The 20,000-nt window shown below is 59.2% G+C and overlaps 1 non-coding gene and 1 pseudogene across 1 annotated transcript; both read left to right on the top strand.

The window, feature by feature from the left end:
- Positions 1 to 1,114, top strand: part of LOC136671083 (28S ribosomal RNA) — a 4,392-nt pseudogene extending 3,278 nt beyond the window's left edge.
- A 16,794-nt stretch (positions 1,115 to 17,908) lies between these two features.
- Positions 17,909 to 18,062, top strand: LOC136670264 (5.8S ribosomal RNA). The gene has a single exon (XR_010795613.1). It is a non-coding gene; the product is annotated as a 5.8S ribosomal RNA (ribosomal RNA).
- Positions 18,063 to 20,000: the final 1,938 nt, after the last annotated feature.

The following is a 20,000-nucleotide window of genomic DNA, read 5'->3' as shown; positions in this document are numbered from 1 at the left end:
CTGTTGAGCTTGACTCTAGTCTGTCATTGAGAGGCTGCATAGGAGGTGTAGAATAAGTGGGAAGCCCGCCGAAGGCCAGCACCCGAGGCGGGCTGTCCGTGAAATACCACTACTCTTACCGTTACCTCTCTAACCCGGTGAAGGTGTCGGTGGGAACCCTTTCCTTGCTGGGGGTTCCTTGTTCCAAGGTGCTAAGCCCTGGGTGGGTCGCTTGGCAGTGAGTCCGGTTACACTCATGTTGCGGGCCTCCGTGCCCGGGGCGAGTCCCTCCGGGGACAGTGACAGGTGGGGAGTTTGACTGGGGCGGTACACCTGTCAAAGCGTAACGCAGGTGTCCTAAGGCGGGCTCAGGGAAGGACAGAAACCTCCCGTAGAGCATAAGGGCAAAAGCCGGCTTGATCCTGATTTTCAGTATGAATACGGACCGTGAAAGCGGGGCCTAACGATCCTTCCGTCTGCTTTTTGGGTTTTAAGCGGGAGGTGTCAGAAAAGTTACCACAGGGATAACTGGCTTGTGGCGGCCAAGCGTTCATAGCGACGTCGCCGTTTGATTCTTCGATGTCGGCTCTTCCTATCATTGCGAAGCAGAATTCGCAAAGCGTTGGATTGTTCACCCACTAACAGGGAACGTGAGCTGGGTTTAGACCGTCGTGAGACAGGTTAGCTTTACCCTACTGATGTTGACCGTTGCTCCGATAGTAATCCAGCCCAGTACGAGAGGAACCGCAGGTTCGGATACATGGTACTCGCGCTTGGCTGTGCAGCCACTGGTGCAAGGCTATCATCCGAGGGCTTACGACTGAACGCCTCTAAGTCGGAATCCCGCCTAGAAGGAGCGATACATCCGCGCCCAGCATCGGTGAGCTTGGTCTTGGATAGCCGGGGTGGGAGGTGCTTTCCTCCCCACCGCCGGTGACGAGAGCCGCATGACACTGGAACCGGACCGGGGCTAATGAACGCCTCGGTCCACCTCCCTCGTCAAAGCAAATGTCTCTTGATCCGGGTGTGAAATGACTCGTAAACGACCTGATTCGGAGTGCGGGTGTCGTAAGTGGCAGAGCGGGTGCATATACCGCGATCCATTGAAAGTCATCCCGTCCACTCAAACATTTGTCGGGGGGAAGGCGAAAGCAAACCCCCGGCCCTCCGGAGCGGTCCAGGTCTGGTTCTCTGGGGCGCGGGCCCCGGAGACTCCGTACACCGGTTAGAGGGAGCCGGTGGCGGGCATAGGGGAGGTGGGTACTCCCCTGTGAAATCCTGGATGACGGTTTTAGGTCTCGTAGTGGGCGAAAATCGGACTTAGTGCAATTTCCGAAACTCTGGTTCTCTGGGGGCGCGGGCCCCGAGAGTCCGTACACCGGTTAGAGGGAGCCGGTGGCGGGCATAGGGAGGCAGGTCGCTCCCTTGAATGGTCCTGGATGTCTGGACTTAGTGCAATTTCTGAAACTCTGGTTCTCTGGGGGCGCGGGCCCCGAGAGTCCGTACACCGGTTAGAGGGAGCCGGTGGCGGGCATAGGGAGGCAGGTCGCTCCCTTGAATGGTCCTGGATGTCTGGACTTAGTGCAATTTCTGAAACTCTGGTTCTCTGGGGGCGCGGGCCCCGAGAGTCCGTACACCGGTTAGAGGGAGCCGGTGGCGGGCATAGGGAGGCAGGTCGCTCCCTTGAATGGTCCTGGATGTCTGGACTTAGTGCAATTTCTGAAACTCTGGTTCTCTGGGGGCGCGGGCCCCGAGAGTCCGTACACCGGTTAGAGGGAGCCGGTGGCGGGCATAGGGAGGCAGGTCGCTCCCTTGAATGGTCCTGGATGTCAGCAATTTCTTAAGAAGGGCGCCCTCTTGTGGTCCCATGGCCGAAGTACATGCTCCGAGCCCGGGTATGGCAGTGGGCGGAATGAGACTTAGAGGAATGTTGACGGAGCCATGAGGGGCCCCCCCTGGAGGTCCCATGGCCGAGAAAAGTGCTCCGAGCCCGGGGTGATAGAGAACCGTGAACGCCGCGGTTAAAGACCTCGGGTATGGCAGTGGGCGGAATGAGACTTAAAGGAATATTGACGGAGCCAAGAGGGGCCTCCCCTGGAGGTCCCATGGCCGAGAAAAGTGCCCCGAGCCCGGGGTGATAGAGAACCGTAAAGCGCGCGGGTTTGGGGCTCGGGTCTTCCAGTGGGCGGAGTGAGACTTAAAGGAATATTGACGGAGCCATGAAGGGCCCCCCCTGGAGGTCCCATGGCCGAGAAAAGTGCTCCGAGCCCGGGGTGATAGAGAACCGTAAAGCGCGCGGGTTTGGGGCTCGGGTCTTCCAGTGGGCGGAGTGAGACTTAAAGGAATATTGACGGAGCCATGAAGGGCCCCCCCTGGAGGTCCCATGGCCGAGAAAAGTGCTCCGAGCCCGGGGTGATAGAGAACCGTAAAGCGCGCGGGTTTGGGGCTCGGGTCTTCCAGTGGGCGGAGTGAGACTTAAAGGAATATTGACGGAGCCATGAAGGGCCCCCCCTGGAGGTCCCATGGCCGAGAAAAGTGCTCCGAGCCCGGGGTGATAGAGAACCGTAAAGCGCGCGGGTTTGGGGCTCGGGTCTTCCAGTGGGCGGAGTGAGACTTAAAGGAATATTGACGGAGCCATGAAGGGCCCCCCCTGGAGGTCCCATGGCCGAGAAAAGTGCCCCGAGCCCGGGGAGATAGAGAACCGTAAAGCGCGCGGGTTTGGGGCTCGGGTCTTCCAGTGGGCGGAGTGAGACTTAGAGAAATGATGACGGAGCTAAGAGGGGCCCCCCCTGGAGGTCCCATGGCCGAGAAAAGTGCTCCGAGCCCGGGGAGATAGAGAACCGTAAAGCGCGCGGGTTTGGGGCTCGGGTCTTCCAGTGGGCGGAGTGAGACTTAAAGGAATATTGACGGAGCCATGAAGGGCCCCCCCTGGAGGTCCCATGGCCGAGAAAAGTGCTCCGAGCCCGGGGTGATAGAGAACCGTAAAGCGCGCGGGTTTGGGGCTCGGGTCTTCCAGTGGGCGGAGTGAGACTTAAAGGAATATTGACGGAGCCATGAAGGGCCCCCCCTGGAGGTCCCATGGCCGAGAAAAGTGCCCCGAGCCCGGGGAGATAGAGAACCGTAAAGCGCGCGGGTTTGGGGCTCGGGTCTTCCAGTGGGCGGAGTGAGACTTAGAGAAATGATGACGGAGCTAAGAGGGGCCCCCCCTGGAGGTCCCATGGCCGAGAAAAGTGCTCCGAGCCCGGGGAGATAGAGAACCGTAAAGCGCGCGGGTTTGGGGCTCGGGTCTTCCAGTGGGCGGAGTGAGACTTAAAGGAATATTGACGGAGCCATGAAGGGCCCCCCCTGGAGGTCCCATGGCCGAGAAAAGTGCTCCGAGCCCGGGGTGATAGAGAACCGTAAAGCGCGCGGGTTTGGGGCTCGGGTCTTCCAGTGGGCGGAGTGAGACTTAAAGGAATATTGACGGAGCCATGAAGGGCCCCCCCTGGAGGTCCCATGGCCGAGAAAAGTGCCCCGAGCCCGGGGAGATAGAGAACCGTAAAGCGCGCGGGTTTGGGGCTCGGGTCTTCCAGTGGGCGGAGTGAGACTTAGAGAAATGATGACGGAGCTAAGAGGGGCCCCCCCTGGAGGTCCCATGGCCGAGAAAAGTGCTCCGAGCCCGGGGAGATAGAGAACCGTAAAGCGCGCGGGTTTGGGGCTCGGGTCTTCCAGTGGGCGGAGTGAGACTTAGAGAAATGATGACGGAGCTAAGAGGGGCCCCCCCTGGAGGTCCCATGGCCGAGAAAAGTGCTCCGAGCCCGGGGAGATAGAGAACCGTAAAGCGCGCGGGTTTGGGGCTCGGGTCTTCCAGTGGGCGGAGTGAGACTTAGAGAAATGATGACGGAGCTAAGAGGGGCCCCCCCTGGAGGTCCCATGGCCGAGAAAAGTGCTCCGAGCCCGGGGAGATAGAGAACCGTAAAGCGCGCGGGTTTGGGGCTCGGGTCTTCCAGTGGGCGGAGTGAGACTTAGAGAAATGATGACGGAGCTAAGAGGGGCCCCCCCTGGAGGTCCCATGGCCGAGAAAAGTGCTCCGAGCCCGGGGAGATAGAGAACCGTAAAGCGCGCGGGTTTGAGGCTCAGGTCTTCCAGTGGGCGCTCGTTCCAGCGGCGCGGGCTGAATGGTTTAGTCCGAGGAGGAGTGCTTAAGTGTGGGCCGGATAGGTTCGAGAGGTGCGCTGGGTTCCTGGAGGTCCAGCCCCGGAGGTTTGGAGCGGGCGATGGAGCTAGCGAGGCCGAGTCGGGTGAGCCTGGGCCGGGCATGGGCGTTGGCGGCGATGGGGGTCTTCTCCCCGGAGGTTTGGAGCGGGCGATGGAGCGAGCGAGGCCGAGTCGGGTGAGCCTGGGCCGGGCATGGGCGTTGGCGGCGACGGGGGTCTTCTCCCCGGAGGTTTGGAGCGGGCGATGGAGCTAGCGAGGCCGAGTCGGGTGAGCCTGGGCCGGGCATGGGTGTTGGCAGCGACGGGGGTGTCTTCCCCGGAGGTAAGTACCGTGGGGGGCAAGCGTGAGATATTCCAGGCCGGGAAAAGTGAGCTAAATTCGGCAAAGCGTTGTTAAAAAGGGGGTTCGGTTGATTTTTTTGTTAAATCTAAACGAACAAAGGGTGCGAGGCGTGAAAATTGCATTCAGCCGTGATTTTTTGGCAAAGTGCTAACCCTAGTGGTCTCCCAGTGGGACGTTTTAAAGTAGGACTTAGAAAAATTTCTGACCCTCTTCGCCCTAGGTAGCAAGCCCAAAACGGAGCACCTCGGAGTGGTAAAAATTCAGAGGGCATGGGGGTTTCCAGTGCGGTGCCGTCAGGACATTAGGGTTCCTTTAGAAAAGACGAAAGTTTGGGTACACCATATGTAACTATGACAAGCCCAAGGCTCTGGTTCGCCTGTGGGCATGAATATAGTGAGATTTCCGCGTTATCTCACTGGAGGTGACCCCGGAACGGTTCAAAACCTAAGTCGAGACTTCCATGGAACCCCGATGATGGGAGTTTGAAGCCCGAGGAGTGACGCCCTCTGGGCTAAGGTTGCTGGTAGGTTCGGCCCCCCTCTCTGGAGGTCTAAATGACTTCCATGGACCCCGGTGATGCGAATTTGATGCCCGAGGAGTGACTCACCTCTGGGCTAAGGGTGGTGGTATGCCCGGCCCCCCCTCTGGAGGTCTCGAATGACTTCCATGGACCCCGGTGAAGCGTATTTCATGCCCGATGAGGAGCACACCTCTGGGCTAAGGGTGGTGGTATGCTCAGCCCCCCCTCTGGAGGTCTAAACTGACTTCCATGGACCCCGGTGATGCGAATTTGATGCCCGAGGAGTGACTCACCTCTGGGCTAAGGGTGGTGGTATGCTCGGCCCCCCCTCTGGAGGTCTCGAATGACTTCCATGGACCCCGGTGAAGCGTATTTCATGCCCGATGAGGAGCACACCTCTGGGCTAAGGGTGGTGGTATGCTCAGCCCCCCCTCTGGAGGTCTAAACTGACTTCCATGGACCCCGGTGATGCGAATTTGATGCCCGAGGAGTGACTCACCTCTGGGCTAAGGGTGGTGGTATGCTCGGCCCCCCCTCTGGAGGTGTCGAATGACTTCCATGGACCCCGGTGAAGCGTATTTCATGCCCGATGAGGAGCACACCTCTGGGCTAAGGGTGGTGGTATGCTCAGCCCCCCCTCTGGAGGTCTAAACTGACTTCCATGGACCCCGGTGATGCGAATTTGATGCCCGAGGAGTGACTCACCTCTGGGCTAAGGGTGGTGGTAAGCCCGGCCCCCCCTCTCTGGAGGTCTAGATTGACTTCCATGGACCCCGGTTAAGCGTATTTCATGCCCGAGGAGTGACGCCCTCTGGGCTAAGGGTGGTGGTATGCCCGGCCCCCCCTCTGGAGGTCTCCAAAACCTAAGTCGAGACTTCCATGGACCCCGGTGTAGCGTATTTCATGCCCGAGGAGTGACGCCCTCTGGGCTTAGGGTGGTGGTAAGCCCGGCCCCACTCTCTGGAGGTCTAAACTGACTTCCATGGACCCCGGTTATCCGAATTTCATGCCCGAGGAGTGATGAACCTCTGGGCTAAGGGTGGTGGTAAGTGCAGCCCCCCCTCTGGAGGTTTCCAAAACCTAAGTCGAGACTTCCATGGACCCCGGTGATGCGAATTTCAAGCCCGAGGAGTGGTGCCCTCTGGGCTAAGGGTGGTGGTAAGCCCGGCCCCCCCTCTCTGGAGGTCTAAAAGGACTTCCATGGACCCCGGTATAGCGTATTTCATGCCCGAGGAGTGACGCCCTCTGGGCTTAGGGTGGTGGTAAGTGCAGCCCCCCCTCTGGAGGTTTCCAAAACCTAAGTCGAGACTTCCATGGACCCCGGTGATGCGAATTTCAAGCCCGAGGAGTGGTGCCCTCTGGGCTAAGGGTGGTGGTAAGCCCGGCCCCCCCTCTCTGGAGGTCTAAACTGACTTCCATGGACCCCGGTGTAGCGTATTTCATGCCCGAGGAGTGACGCCCTCTGGGCTTAGGGTGGTGGTAAGCCCGGCCCCCCCTCTCTGGAGGTCAAAATTGACTTCCATGGACCCCGGTTATCCGAATTTTATGCCCGAGGAGTGACGCCCTCTGGGCTAAGGGTGGTGGTAAGTCCGGCCCCCACCCTCTGGATGCGTTCAAAACCTAAGTCGAGACTTCCATGGACCCCGGTGATGCGAAGTGACATGCCCGAAGAGTGGTGCCTTCTGGGCTAAGGTTGTGATAAGCCCGGTCTCTCCTCTGGAGGTCTGTGGTTTTAAAGTGAATATTTTCTAAGTCCCTCACCTGAGATTTTAAGAGAATCAGGACCCTCCTCAAGCCTCGTAGCGAGTCCGAGGGAGGTTCATCGTTGTCGGCTATGCGAAAGGGGTTCAGACGCCTCTAATCCTGTGGGCATATGGTTTCTCAGCCTGGTGCCGTCGGGATATTAGGGAGGCATTAAATCAGACGTAAGTTTGGGTAACAGCGATGCGAAACGCTATGCCCAAAGGAGTGGCTTCCCGATGGGCTTGAAATAATGGGAATGTCCGCTCTGCTTCCCTGGATGTGTTCAAAACCTAAGTCGAGACATCCGTAGACCCCGTTGATGCGAATTCCATGCCCGAGGAGTGACGCCCTCTGGGCTTAAGGGTGGTGGTAAGACCGGCCCCACTCTCTGGAGGTCTAAACTGACTTCCATGGACCCCGGTGATGCGAATTTCATGCCCGAGGAGTGGTGCCCTCTGGGCTAAGAGTGGTGGTAAGACCGGCCCCACTCTCTGGATGTCTAAAATGACTTCCATGGACCCCGGTGATTCGAATTTCAAGCCCGAGGAGGTGCACACCTCCGGGCTAAGGGGATGGTTTGGGTGGCCTCCCCTCTGGATGTGTTCAAAACCTAAGTTGAGACATCCATGGACCCCGGTTATCCGAATTTCATGCCCGAGGAGTGACGCCCTCTGGGCTAAGAGTGGTGGTAAGACCGGCCCCACTCTCTGGAGGTCTAAAATGACTTCCATGGACCCCGGTGATGCGAATACACAAGCCCGAGGAGTGGCACACCTCTGGGCTAAGGGGATGGTTTGGGTTGCCTCCCCTCTGGAGGTCTAAAATGACTTCCATGGACCCCGTTGATGCGAATACACAAGCCCGAGGACTGGCACACCTCTGGGCTAAGGGGATGGTTTGGGTTGCCTCCCCTCTGGAGGTCAAAAATGACTTCCATGGACCCCGTTGATGCGAATACACAAGCCCGAGGACTGGCACACCTCTGGGCTAAGGGGATGGTTTGGGTTGCCTCCCCTCTGGAGGTCAAAAATGACTTCCATGGACCCCGTTGATGCGAATACACAAGCCCGAGGACTGGCACACCTCTGGGCTAAGGGGATGGTTTGGGTTGCCTCCCCTCTGGAGGTCAAAAATGACTTCCATGGACCCCGTTGATGCGAATACACAAGCCCGAGGACTGGCACACCTCTGGGCTAAGGGGATGGTTTGGGTTGCCTCCCCTCTGGAGGTCAAAAATGACTTCCATGGACCCCGTTGATGCGAATACACAAGCCCGAGGACTGGCACACCTCTGGGCTAAGGGGATGGTTTGGGTTGCCTCCCCTCTGGAGGTCTAAAATGACTTCCATGGACCCCGGTGATGCGTATTTAAAGCCCGAGGACTGGCACACCTCTGGGCTAAGGGGATGGTTTGGGTTGCCTCCCCTCTGGAGGTCTAAAAATGACTTCCATAGACCCCGGCGAAGCGAATTTAAAGCCCGAGGACTGGCACCCCTCTGGGCTAAGGGGATGGTTAGGGTGGCCTCCCCTCTGGATGTCTAAAATGACTTCCATGGACCCCGGTGATGCGAATACACAAGCCCGAGGAGTGGCACACCTCTGGGCTAAGGGGATGGTTTGGGTTGCCTCCCCTCTGGAGGTCTAAAAATGACTTCCATAGACCCCGGCGAAGCGAATTTAAAGCCCGAGGACTGGCACCCCTCTGGGCTAAGGGTGGTGGTTAATCCGGCCCCCCCTTCTGGATGTGTTCAAAACCTAAGTCGAGACATCCATGGACCCCGGTGATGCGAAGTGACATGCCCGAGGAGTGGCGCCCTCTGGGCTAAGGTTGTGATAAGCCCGGTCTCTCCTCTGGAGGTCTGTGGTTTTAAAGTGAAAATTTTCTAAGTCCCTCACCTGAGATTTTAAGAAAATCAGGACCCTCCTCAAGCCTCGTAGCGAGTCCGAGGGAGGTTCATCGTTGTCAGCTATGCGAACGAGGTTCCAATGCCTCAAATCCTGTGGGCATATGGTTTCTCAGCCTGGTGCCGTCGGGATATTAGGGAGGCATTAAATCAGACGTAAGTTTGGGTAACAGCGATGCGAAACGCTATGCCCAAAAGAGTGGCTTCCCGATGGGCTTGAAATAATGGGAATGTCCGCTCTGCTTCCCTGGATGTGTTCAAAACCTAAGTCGAGACATCCGTAGACCCCGTTGATGCGAATACCGAAGCCCGAGGACTGGCACACCTCTGGGCTAGGGTGGGGATAAGATATGCCCCCACCCTCTGGAGGTTTTCAAAACCTAAGTCGAGACCTCCATAGACCCCGGTGATGCGAATACCGAAGCCCGAGGACTGGCACCCCTCTGGGCTAGGGTGGGGATAAGATATGCCCCCACCCTCTGGAGGTTTTCAAAACCTAAGTCGAGACCTCCATAGACCCCGGTGATGCGAATACCGAAGCCCGAGGACTGGCACCCCTCTGGGCTAGGGTGGTGGTTAATCCGGCCCCCCCTCTGGAGGTTTTCAAAACCTAAGTTGAGACCTCCGTAGACCCCGGTGATGCGAATACCGAAGCCCGAGGACTGGCACCCCTCTGGGCTAGGGTGGTGGTTAATCCGGCCCCCCCTCTGGAGGTTTTCAAAACCTAAGTTGAGACCTCCGTAGACCCCGGTGATGCGAATACCGAAGCCCGAGGACTGGCACACCTCTGGGCTAGGGTGGTGGTTAATCCGGCCCCCCCTCTGGAGGTTTTCAAAACCTAAGTTGAGACCTCCGTAGACCCCGGTGATGCGAATACCGAAGCCCGAGGACTGGCACACCTCTGGGCTAAGGGGTTGGTATGCTCGGCCTCCCCTCTGGAAGTCTAAAAATAATTAGAAATATTTCTAAGTTCGACAACGAGCACTGGCAGAACTGGACCAAAGACTTCCATACACCCCGGTGATGCGAAGTTTCAAGCCCGAGGAGTGGCACACCTCTGGGCTAAGGGGATGGTTTGGGTTGCCTCCCCTCTGGAGGTCTAAAAATGACTTCCATGGACCCCGTTGATGCGAATACACAAGCCCGAGGACTGGCACACCTCTGGGCTAAGGGGATGGTTTGGGTTGCCTCCCCTCTGGAGGTCTAAAAATGACTTCCATGGACCCCGTTGATGCGAATACACAAGCCCGAGGAGTGGCACACCTCTGGGCTAAGGGGATGGTTTGGGTTGCCTCCCCTCTGGATGTCTAAAATGACTTCCATGGACCCCGTTGATGCGAATACACAAGCCCGAGGACTGGGACACCCTCTGGGCTTAAGGTGGAGGTAAGCCCGGCCTCCCCTCTTTATTAAAAAAAAACTCTAAGTCCCAACGGCAAATGCCAGAGCTTTAAGCCGAAACTCAAGAGAGTTCGATCGGTATAACTGACTTGACTATCTGCCCTTAGCCCCCGATGGTTCATTCTATATATGCCCGGAGAAGTGGCTGGTTTCCGGGGCCAAAAAAGCCAAATGGTCTCCTATATTCATGCGACGGGTGCCTAAAGGTAAGTTTACCGCCCCCAGTGAACTGCCTAAGGTCCATAGGCCTCCGACCACTGCTCCCTTAGCGGGGCGGTGGAACGGGCCGCCCGCCGACAAAGTTAACTGTTAAACCCATTTAATTTCAATGACCTTTAGTTCCAACTCCCTCCCTGGGGGGGATTGGTTCTATATATGCCCGGAGAAGTGGCTGGTTTCCGGGGCCAAAAAAGCCAAATGGTCTCCTATATTCATGCGACGGGTGCCTAAAGGTAAGTTTACCCACCCCGGTGAACTGCCTAAGGTCCATAGGCCTCCGACCACTGCTCCCTTAGCGGGGCGGTGGAACGGGCCGCCCGCCGACTAAGTTAACCCATAACCACTGATCGTTTAAGTCTTAAGGCCGGTCGGACCTCGTAAAAAGTCTCCCTCTGGGAGGATCACCCAATCTCCACCCCCCCTCCATCTCCAAACCGAAGCAAGTACCACACGGGAACACTCTGTTTGGGGATTCAGAAATAAATGTATTTATTTCGCAGTAAAACATATCAAAGCCACGGGGGTGCAGAAACACGGAGTGAATCCCGGCTGGGTTGCGCTTTGAAGAGGGTCCGGTTCAGGCCGTTTCGAGGGCGGAAAGACGGTTCTCACGAGCCCGCATCACATCGGCCGCAGAGAGGCCGGCTCGGTAGAAGGCCCGGGCAGTGATGTTGGAGTGGCACATGCTTGTCGTCACTCGATCTCTATCTTCGGCCGGCAGAGTCGAAACCTGAAACAGAGGTGCGAGGTGTCAGAAGTAGGAAGGCCGGGGTTAAGAGCCCACATAAGTCGGATTAAGTTCAACACTCACTTGGTTCGAAACAGCCGTGCGGATCAGGTTGAAGGCCACCGCGCCTCCGAGGCCCGCATCCGTCCACGCGATCCGAAGCAGTGAGTTTGGCTTGCGCAGCTGGTTCCCCCTGTCCAAGAACACGAACCCGTCCCGGGCCCCGTGTAAGTCGCTGAGTGCGGTCAACCAGGCCAGCTCTGTGGCAGACAACCCGATCGGAGCGTCCCCGAACGAGGCGTTGGTCTTGTGTTCACGAACATAAACCACGAAGCCGGTGCCATCCGTGGTGCTGGCTTGCCTCAACTCTCCAACCGTCAGGTTGAGAAACACAACCGACCGGTGACCGGTTAAGACAGACAAAAGGCCGAGCAGGTACCCCTGGAGCATCCGTAGCGTCGACCGGCGGGCGGTGTCCCCCGTCCGGGCCGCGTCTATGAGCTCTGGGATTCGGGTCTTAGCGTGGCTTAGGAAGACCCTGAAATCCGAAGGTTGCGGCAAGCGACTCAGCTTCGCTCTCTTCACGCGCTGGCGATGGCCCAGAATCGTGCGTGCGATGTCCCGATGAGCCTTGGCGAAGGTCAGCTTCAGCCTCTGGAGCTCTTCGGGGCTGACCCCGGCGGTCTCTGGGTCGAAGGCAGCGACGTGGGAGACGAACGCCTTGGCGCTGTGCAGGTAACACTTAACGGTTGTCGAAGCGTAACCCAGTTTCTGAAGGCTCTGTACCCAAGTGGGAACGTTCGTGTGATGGACGAAAGACAGGTCTGTGAATTGGCAGCCGGGCGGGGCGCAGTGAAGCAGGAACCGAATAACGTGGCCCCGTCGCTGGCGAGAGTTCTCGATGTCCTTCGGTGACGCGTCGACCCGCAGGTAGAACTTCTGAAAGTCGTCTACCGAACGGCTGACGTAGGTGTCCCGAAACCGATGCGGGATCACGAGCTGCCTCCCCCGGGAGGTTCGCCGTGCCCGCTCGGTCTCTGAATCCGTGTCCGAGGTGGATTCGGCAGGGGAAGACTCGCTCGGTTGGTAGTCGCTGTCGACCGGCTCCGGCGTGGCTTGGCCCGTAGTGGCTTGGCCCGGGGAGGCTTGGTCCGGCGAGGCTTGGTCCGGCGAGGCTGGGTCCGGCGAAGCTGGGTCCGGCGAGGCTGGGTCCGGCGTGCTTGGGCCCGGCGTGCTTGGGCCCGGCATGGCTGGGTCCGGCATGCTGGGGCCCGGCGTGCTGGGGCCCGGCGAGGCTGGATTCGGGGAACAGGATACCGAGGGCGGTGGAGGGTTCCGCGGCTTAGACTGTTGATAGCGACGCAGAAGGTGGATGGTGCGAAGGCGTCGAGCGGCAGAGAGAGCGATCCGAAGGGCGAGGCCTTTGAGGGAATGCGCCGAGCCCAGGTGATCCGCCGGCGAAGAGAGAGACGGCAGGCCGCAGAGAGGGCAGTCGAGCTGGGACGAATTCTCCCCACTTTGGTCCAGTCCCCGGAGAAAGTCAATGTCGGCAGATCCAAGGCGGTGGAAGGTGGTATAATGGGAAGTCAGATCCGTAATGGCTTGCTCGCAGAGCGGGCAAGCATCAGGCGTGGTTGGCTCCGGCGTGCTTGGGTCCGGTGAGCTTGGGTACAGCATGGTTGGGTCCGGCGTGCTTGGGTCCGGCGTGCTTGGGTCCGGCGTGTTCGGGTCCGGCGTGTTCGGGTCCGGCGTGTTCGGTCCCGGCGTGCTCGGTCCCGGCGTGCTCGGTCCCGGCGTGTTCGGTCCCGGCGCGCTCGGTCCCGGCGTGCTTGGTCCCGGCGGCGAGGCTGGATTCGGGGAACGGGATCCCGAGGGCGGTGGAGGGTTCCGCGGCTTAGACTGTTGATAGCGACGCAGAAGGTGGAGGGTGCGAAGGCGTCGAGCGGCAGAGAGAGCGATCCGAAGGGCGAGGCCTTTGAGGGAATGCGCCGAGCCCAGGTGATCTGCCGGCGAAGAGAGAGACGGCAGGCCGCAGAGAGGGCAGTCGAGCTGTGATGAATTCTCCCCGCTTCGGTCCAGTTCTCGGAGGAAGGCTGCGTCGTCCGGTCCGAGTCTGTGGAAGATGGTAAAGTGGAAAGTCAGATCCGTAGCAATGGCTTGTTCGCAAAGCGGGCAGCTATCCATGGTGAGAGACTGACGGCTCCGAGTGAAGGCGACCCCTTATATAGCCCCCGGTTCGTGCATAATTAGGGGTTATGGGCGTTGATCGCTCCCGTTCGCGTTCGACGTTCGCCCATCTTGGGTGTATGAACCAATGAGAACCAAGACCGATAGCGTATTACTGCCAAAATTAGTCCCGGTTTCCGAGCCAGGTGCCGGGCAGAGCGATGGGGAGTGGTCCCCAAGGTCCGTGGGGCCTACCACTGTCATAAATCCGAGTGGCTTCCACTCGGTCCGCCTCGACCGGGTACCTTTAAGGTCAAGTCCCAACCCCGGATCTCGTATCACGGTGGTATTGGGACTGCCTGTGGGTCTATAGGCCACCGACCATCTGCCCACTTGTGGGGCGGGTGGAACGGGCCGCCCCGTCGATTGTTATAAGCCCGTTGTGTCCACCCCGATGATTCGTTCGATGTATGCCTGGGAAGGTAAAACATTCCTGGGCATGGGGGGTCGAGCGTATGAGGGGTTTCCCCCGTCCCGAAAGAGAGAGTTTTCCGACCGATGATTCGTTCGATATGCCTGCCCGGGGAGGGTCAACTTCCCTGGGCACCGGGGGGTCGAACGTATGAGGATTGTCCCCCTTTTTAAACCCATAAATTTGCCCGTGCGCGAGTCGACGGGGCCGCGTAACCCCCCGAGGCGTTGGCCGGCGGTCATCCGCCGGTCCGTGGGATCTCCCGACCTTTCCCCTCCTTTGAGCGGGACGTGGGAGCGCACCACCGGGCCCCCGGCTGGAAACGGCCGGAGGCAAAGAGCGCATTAGAGGTGACACGGATCGGTCTTCCACAGACCGCGGCTGGAAGTTCGCAGGGTCGGCCTACGGGATCCGACCCTTCGTCTTCTTAAACGCAGACTTCCGTAGGCTCCGGGGGGCGAAACCGTAAACCTTTGCCGACCTCCTCGCACTGCGAGGGGGCCAGGATTTGCGGCTTGTCCGCGTATCGGTCCTACCAAGGACCGCGGCTGGAAGTTCGGTGGTGAGCCCTCGACCTTACGAGATTGAGGGCAAAACCCTTCGTCTTCTGAACATCAGACGGCTCCGGTGGTGGCGTACCGTAAAAACCTATGCCGACTTCCTCGCGCTTTGAGGGGGCCAGGATTCTCTTCCATTCTCTTCCCTTAACGGCTGTCCTTCACGGCCGTTCGAGCTCGGTATACGCGGAGCACCAGGGGCAGGCTTCTAAGCCTAAATACAGTGCTTAGAGCGATCCTCCCCACCTTGTGCTCCCAGCCTCCATGGCTCGTGGATGCCCGTAAGAGGCATGTCCGCTTGTCCAGAACGGTTCCGAGGGGGACTTAGTCGGCCGGTCGATCCAACAGTAGGTCCGTTCAACGTCCGCGTCGGTGGTGCCTTAGGGTCGGGATCCGTTTGAGGGAAGGACCCGGCCCCTAGCCTGCACCGTCCGGGCGAGAATCATACGTTTTCCAAGTTGCCAAGTCGATTGCAGACCCCCACAGCGGGGTCGCGTTCGATCCTCTTCGCTGGTGTCCCCTGAGATCACTCTCACGGGCTCCATGCGCCCCCTCTCTTTCCCCGTCCGGGGTTTGAGATCCAAGGGGGGTCGGTCTGGTTGATCCTGCCAGTATTATATGCTTGTCTCAAAGATTAAGCCATGCAAGTCTAAGTACACACGGGTTTTGGTACAGTGAAACTGCGAATGGCTCATTAAATCAGTTATGGTTCCTTTGATCGCTCCACACGTTACTTGGTATAACTGTGGTAATTCCAGAGCTAATACATGCAAACGAAGCGTTGGAAGGGTTCTGGGGGTCGGCGTGAAATGCTCTCCCGGCCCCTGTCCCCCGGATACGTGCATTTATCAGAACCGAAAAACCCTCCCGGCTCCGGTCGGGTCGCTTTGGTGACTCTAGATAACCTCTGGCCGATCGTTAAGCCCTCCGGGGCGGCGACGTATCATTCGAGTGTCTGCCCTATCAACTTTCGACGGTAGGCTACGTGCCTACCGTGGTGACCACGGGTAACGGGGAATCTGGGTTCGATTCCGGAGAGGGAGCCTGAGAAACGGCTACCACTTCCAAGGAAGGCAGCAGGCGCGCAAATTACCCATTCCCGACACGGGGAGGTAGTGACGAAAAATATCGATGCGGGTCCTATGATCCTGTGGAGCGTAATCGAAATGAACTCAATCTATGTCCGTGAGTGATGACCCATTGGAGGGCAAGTCTGGTGCCAGCAGCCGCGGTAATTCCAGCTCCAATAGCGTATGCTAAAGTTGCTGCAGTTAAAAAGCTCGTAGTTGGATGTGGGGACAGGTCTCGGATCCCCTGTACTGTCCGGGATGGCGTGGGGAGCTCCTTCGGGGGTGACCCCCTGTCTCTGGGTGGATGTTGGGACCTGGTCCCTACCCGCCGGTGTCCTCTGCTCGCCGGCCGCGGAGAAGCCCTTAGCTGGGTACTTCACTGCGGTGCACGGTGGGTTGGAGGGTCCGGAGCGTTTACTTTGAATAAAGCAGAGTGCTCAAAGCAGGCCGACACGTGCCATGTCTGACTGAGCTAGGAATAATGGAATAGGGCCCTTCCGCGGGGCTTCGGGGTCTCTCCTTCGGGACGGCTGGTCGTTCCGGAGTGGGGCTCCGGGGCTTCCACGGTCCTATTTCGTGGGTTTTAAGGACCGAGGGCAATGATTAAGAGGGACGGCCGGGGGCATCCGTACCACACCGATAGAGGTGAAATTCGTTGACCGGTGTGGGACGAACGAAAGCGAAAGCATTTGCCAAGAATGTTTTCATTAATCAAGAACGAAAGTCGGGGGAGCGAAGACGATCAGATACCGTCGTAGTTCCGACCGTAAACTATGCCGACCCGCGATCCGGCGGCGTGAGGCTAGCGACCATGACCCGCCGGGCAGCGTGAGGGAAACCACGAGTCTTTGGGCTCTGGGGGGAGTACGGTTGCAAAGCTGAAACTTAAAGGAATTGACGGAAGGGCACCACCAGGAGTGGAGCTTGCGGCTTAATTTGACTCAACACGGGGAATCTCACCCGGCCCGGACACGGTAAGGATTGACAGATTGATGGCTCTTTCTTGATTCTGTGGGTGGTGGTGCATGGCCGTTGGGAGTTCGTGGAGCGATTCGTCTGGTTAACTCCGATAACGGACGAGACCCTGTGCCTTAAAAAGTTACACGGCCCTCCCTTGGGTCCCTGTGGGGGCTTGCGGCCCGAGGGGTTCGTCGGTCGGTGGCCGAACTTCTTAGAGCGATCCGGGGCAAGGCAAAGCCGTATGAGATTCGGGGCCATAACAGGTCTGTGATGCCCTTAGACGCCCGGGGCCGCACGTGAGTTACACTGGCTGGTTCAGCATGTGCATCCATCCTATGCCGAAAGGCCTGGGCAATCCTATGAACGCCTTCCCCGCTGGGGATAGGGGATTGTAACTTTTCCCCTTGAACGAGGAATTCCAAGTAGTCGCGGGTCACCAGCCCGCGTCGATTAAGTCCCTGCCCTTTGTACACACCGCCCGTCGCTACTACCGATTGGATGGCCTGGTGAGGTCCTCGGACCATCTCCGAGGTGCCCCTTTACCGGGGGGTTGCCTCGTTGAGGTGGGAAGTCGATCGAACCTGGGCATCTAGAGGGAGTAAAAGTCGTAACAAGGTTTCCGTAGGGGAACCTGCGGAAGGATCATTAACGGTGACCTGGCCACGGCCGGTTGTCGAGTCGGACTCGAGAGGCCAAACCTCCCCCGGCGGGTACCTTCAAGGTATGGACCGCAGAAGCCTCGTACCTTTCGTCGTCGGCCGACGTGAGTCTCTCCCCCTCCGGGTGGGTGGACGTAGCGAGCCGGCTTCGGAACTCGGGGTTATGCGAGGACCGCCTTAGGTGCATAGGTACCCCGGTCCGCCCCCCTCGTTCGCGGGGGGGAGAGTGGCGCCGGAGCCGCCCGCCGGGTCGTTAAACCAACCATTGATCGTTGAAGGCTTGATTGTGCGTGCGCGAGTCAAAGGGGCTTACTCACCCCCAGGGCGTTGGCCGGTGCTCGCCGGCCTCGGTGGGATCTCCCTGAACCCATCCCCCCGGCACAGGGGGTGGTGGTGGACGGGAGCGTACCGCCGGGCGAAACTCTTTCCCCTCACGGGGTTGGAGCGGAGCTTAAGAGCGCATGCAAATACCCCGATGTTGGCTTCGCAGAGACGGACCGTATAATAGTCTAAGGCCGGTGCGCGAGTTGAAGGGGCCTCACGAACCCCGGATGCGTTTAAACACCCGAAGGAGACGGCCGGTGCCCGCCGGTCCTGACTAGGTGGGATCTACCCAGCGCCTTCCCCTAAGCGGGGGACTTGGGAGCGTACCACCGGGCCTCGCTCATACCCTCCGGGGTGGAGAGCTTGGCTTTGAGCGCACGCCTGAATGCCTTAGACCGGGACCCGTAACGCAGCGAACCAAACCCTGGGCCTCGCCGGGAACGGTGGGGCCTAGACCCGGTCTCCTAAACCACGTAAGTCTCGGGCACCTACTCGGGCGATCGTCCCCCGGGCCGTAACTCCTCGGTCCGGTGGTGACGCCCAGGTTCAATGACCTTCCCCCCTCCACGGGGGGGAAGGCACCCGGCTTGAAATATTGTCAAACGTTGTCTCGTGTTCGAATGGCTTCCTTCGCCCGGCCTGTAACGGGCCGGGCACAAACCTCATACAACTCTTAGCGGTGGATCACTTGGCTCGTGCATCGATGAAGAACGCGGTAACCTGCGTTAAATAATGTGAATTGCAGAACACAGATCATCGATATTTCGAACGCACATGGCGGCCGCGGGGGTCCATCCCGCGGCCACGCCTGTCTGAGGGTCGGTTTACCCATCGATCGGTCTTCCTAGACCGCGGCTGGGAGTTCGCAGGGCCTCCACCTCGGACGGCCCTTCGTCTCCCTAAACCCAGACTCGGGCCTTAAACCCGACGTGTGGCGAGAGCTCCGGACGTAGGGAGAGCCATTAGGTCCGGGTCCAATCCGTCATAGTCTCTCCCCGCTGGGCTCTCCGCCGCCGTCGGAGAGTGGGTACCGTAATACGGCGAGCGGCCGGGGGGTTCGCGCCCCCCGCGCCCCGCAAAACAGTCTCGTAGTGCGACCTCAGATCAGACGAGACAACCCGCTGAACTTAAGCATATCAGTAAGCGGAGGAAAAGAAACTAACAAGGATTCCCCTAGTAGCGGCGAGCGAAGAGGGAAGAGCCCAGCGCTGAATCCCACTTTCCCCTGACCGGGGTGGGCCGGGAAATGTAGCGTACGGAAGTCCGTTTGGTCTCGGTGCGGACGCGGGACCAAGTTTTGCAAGGAAGTGTCTTCCGCAGATGGTGAAGGCCCGGTATTGTCCCGCATCCCGCCGGGTAGATCGGGCTTCCCGGAGTCGAGTTGCTTGTGAATGCAGCTCAAAGTGGGTGGTAAACTCCATCTAAGGCTAAATACCGGCACGAGACCGATAGCGAACAAAGTACCGTGAGGGAAAGTTGAAAGCAGTACTTTGAAGAGAGAGTTCAAGAGAGCGTGAAACCGTTGAGAGGTAAACGGTCGGGGGACCGAGAAGACCCCCCCGGGGGATTCAGCCGGGCGGACGGCCCGCGCTCGTGTGGTTCCGTGGCTCGGAGGCGAGTTCATCCGGGCGAGAGTGGGGGCGACCCCACTCCCTGCTCGGCCCTGAGCTTCGCCTCTCGACTTCGGGCCTCTCGGGCGTACGAAGGCTCGGCCCGTCAGGTGTACTTCCCCCCGCGTGGTGGGTGAGTCGCGACCGGCTCCGGTTAGGCTTGGAAGGGCCCGAGGGTGAAGGTAGGTCCGTCCGGAGAAGGGAGCCCCACGTGGCCCCCGGACACGGGCGTTCCGCTACAGCCCCTCGCTCCGACTTCGCCGATAACGCCGGGGCCGCGGAGTAATGTCCTTTCCGCGTTTTCCCCTCCTTCGGGATGGGGATGGGGCCCCCCCCTGATCGTTCGGACGAAAGCGGGCCGGTTGGGCTGTCCTCAGCCCCGGGCTAGGCCCGCTACGGCAATACGGGGGGTGATCCAGGCCCACAGCCAAAACGCCTAAGGTCAGCGGCTAAGTTCGGACCCCGACCGACCCGTCTTGAAACACGGACCAAGGAGTCTAACGCGTATGCGAGTCAAAGGGGCTTGAACCCCGGAGGCGCAACGAAGGTGAAGGCCGGCGCGCGTCGGCTGAGGTGGGATCTGATGCACCCCGTCAATGTTTGGGTTGACAGCGCACCACCGGCCTGCTCTCCACCGAGTGGAGAGTGGAGCAAGAGCATACGCGGTGGTACCCGAAAGATGGTGATCTATGCCTGGGCAGGGCGAAGCCAGGGGAAACCCTGCGTGGAGGCCCGTAGCGGTCCTGACGTTCAATTCGGTCGTCCGACCTGGGTATAGGGGCGAAAGACTTAACGAACCATCTAGTAGCTGGTTCCCTCCGAAGTTTCCCTCAGGATAGCTGGCACCAGACTCAGTTTTATCCGGTAAAGCAATGATCATAGGCTGCGGGGCCGAAATGGCCTCGTCCTACCCTCAAACTTTAAATGGGTAAGAGGCCCGGCTCGCAGGCTTGGAGCCGGGCATCGAATGATGGTGCCAAGTGGGCCACTTTTGGTAAGCAGAACTGGTGCTGCGGGATGAACCGAACGCGCGGGTTAAGGCGCCCGACGCGACGCTCATCAGACCCCAGGAAAGGTGTCGGTTGATATAGACAGCGGGGCGGTGGCCATGAAAGTCGGAATCCGCTAAGGAGTGTGTAACAACTCACCT

The sequence above is a fragment of the Hoplias malabaricus genome, chromosome 1, assembly GCF_029633855.1.
Source record: "Hoplias malabaricus isolate fHopMal1 chromosome 1, fHopMal1.hap1, whole genome shotgun sequence".
NCBI lineage: Eukaryota > Metazoa > Chordata > Actinopteri > Characiformes > Erythrinidae > Hoplias > Hoplias malabaricus.
This window is presented reverse-complemented; position numbering and strand designations above follow the sequence as displayed.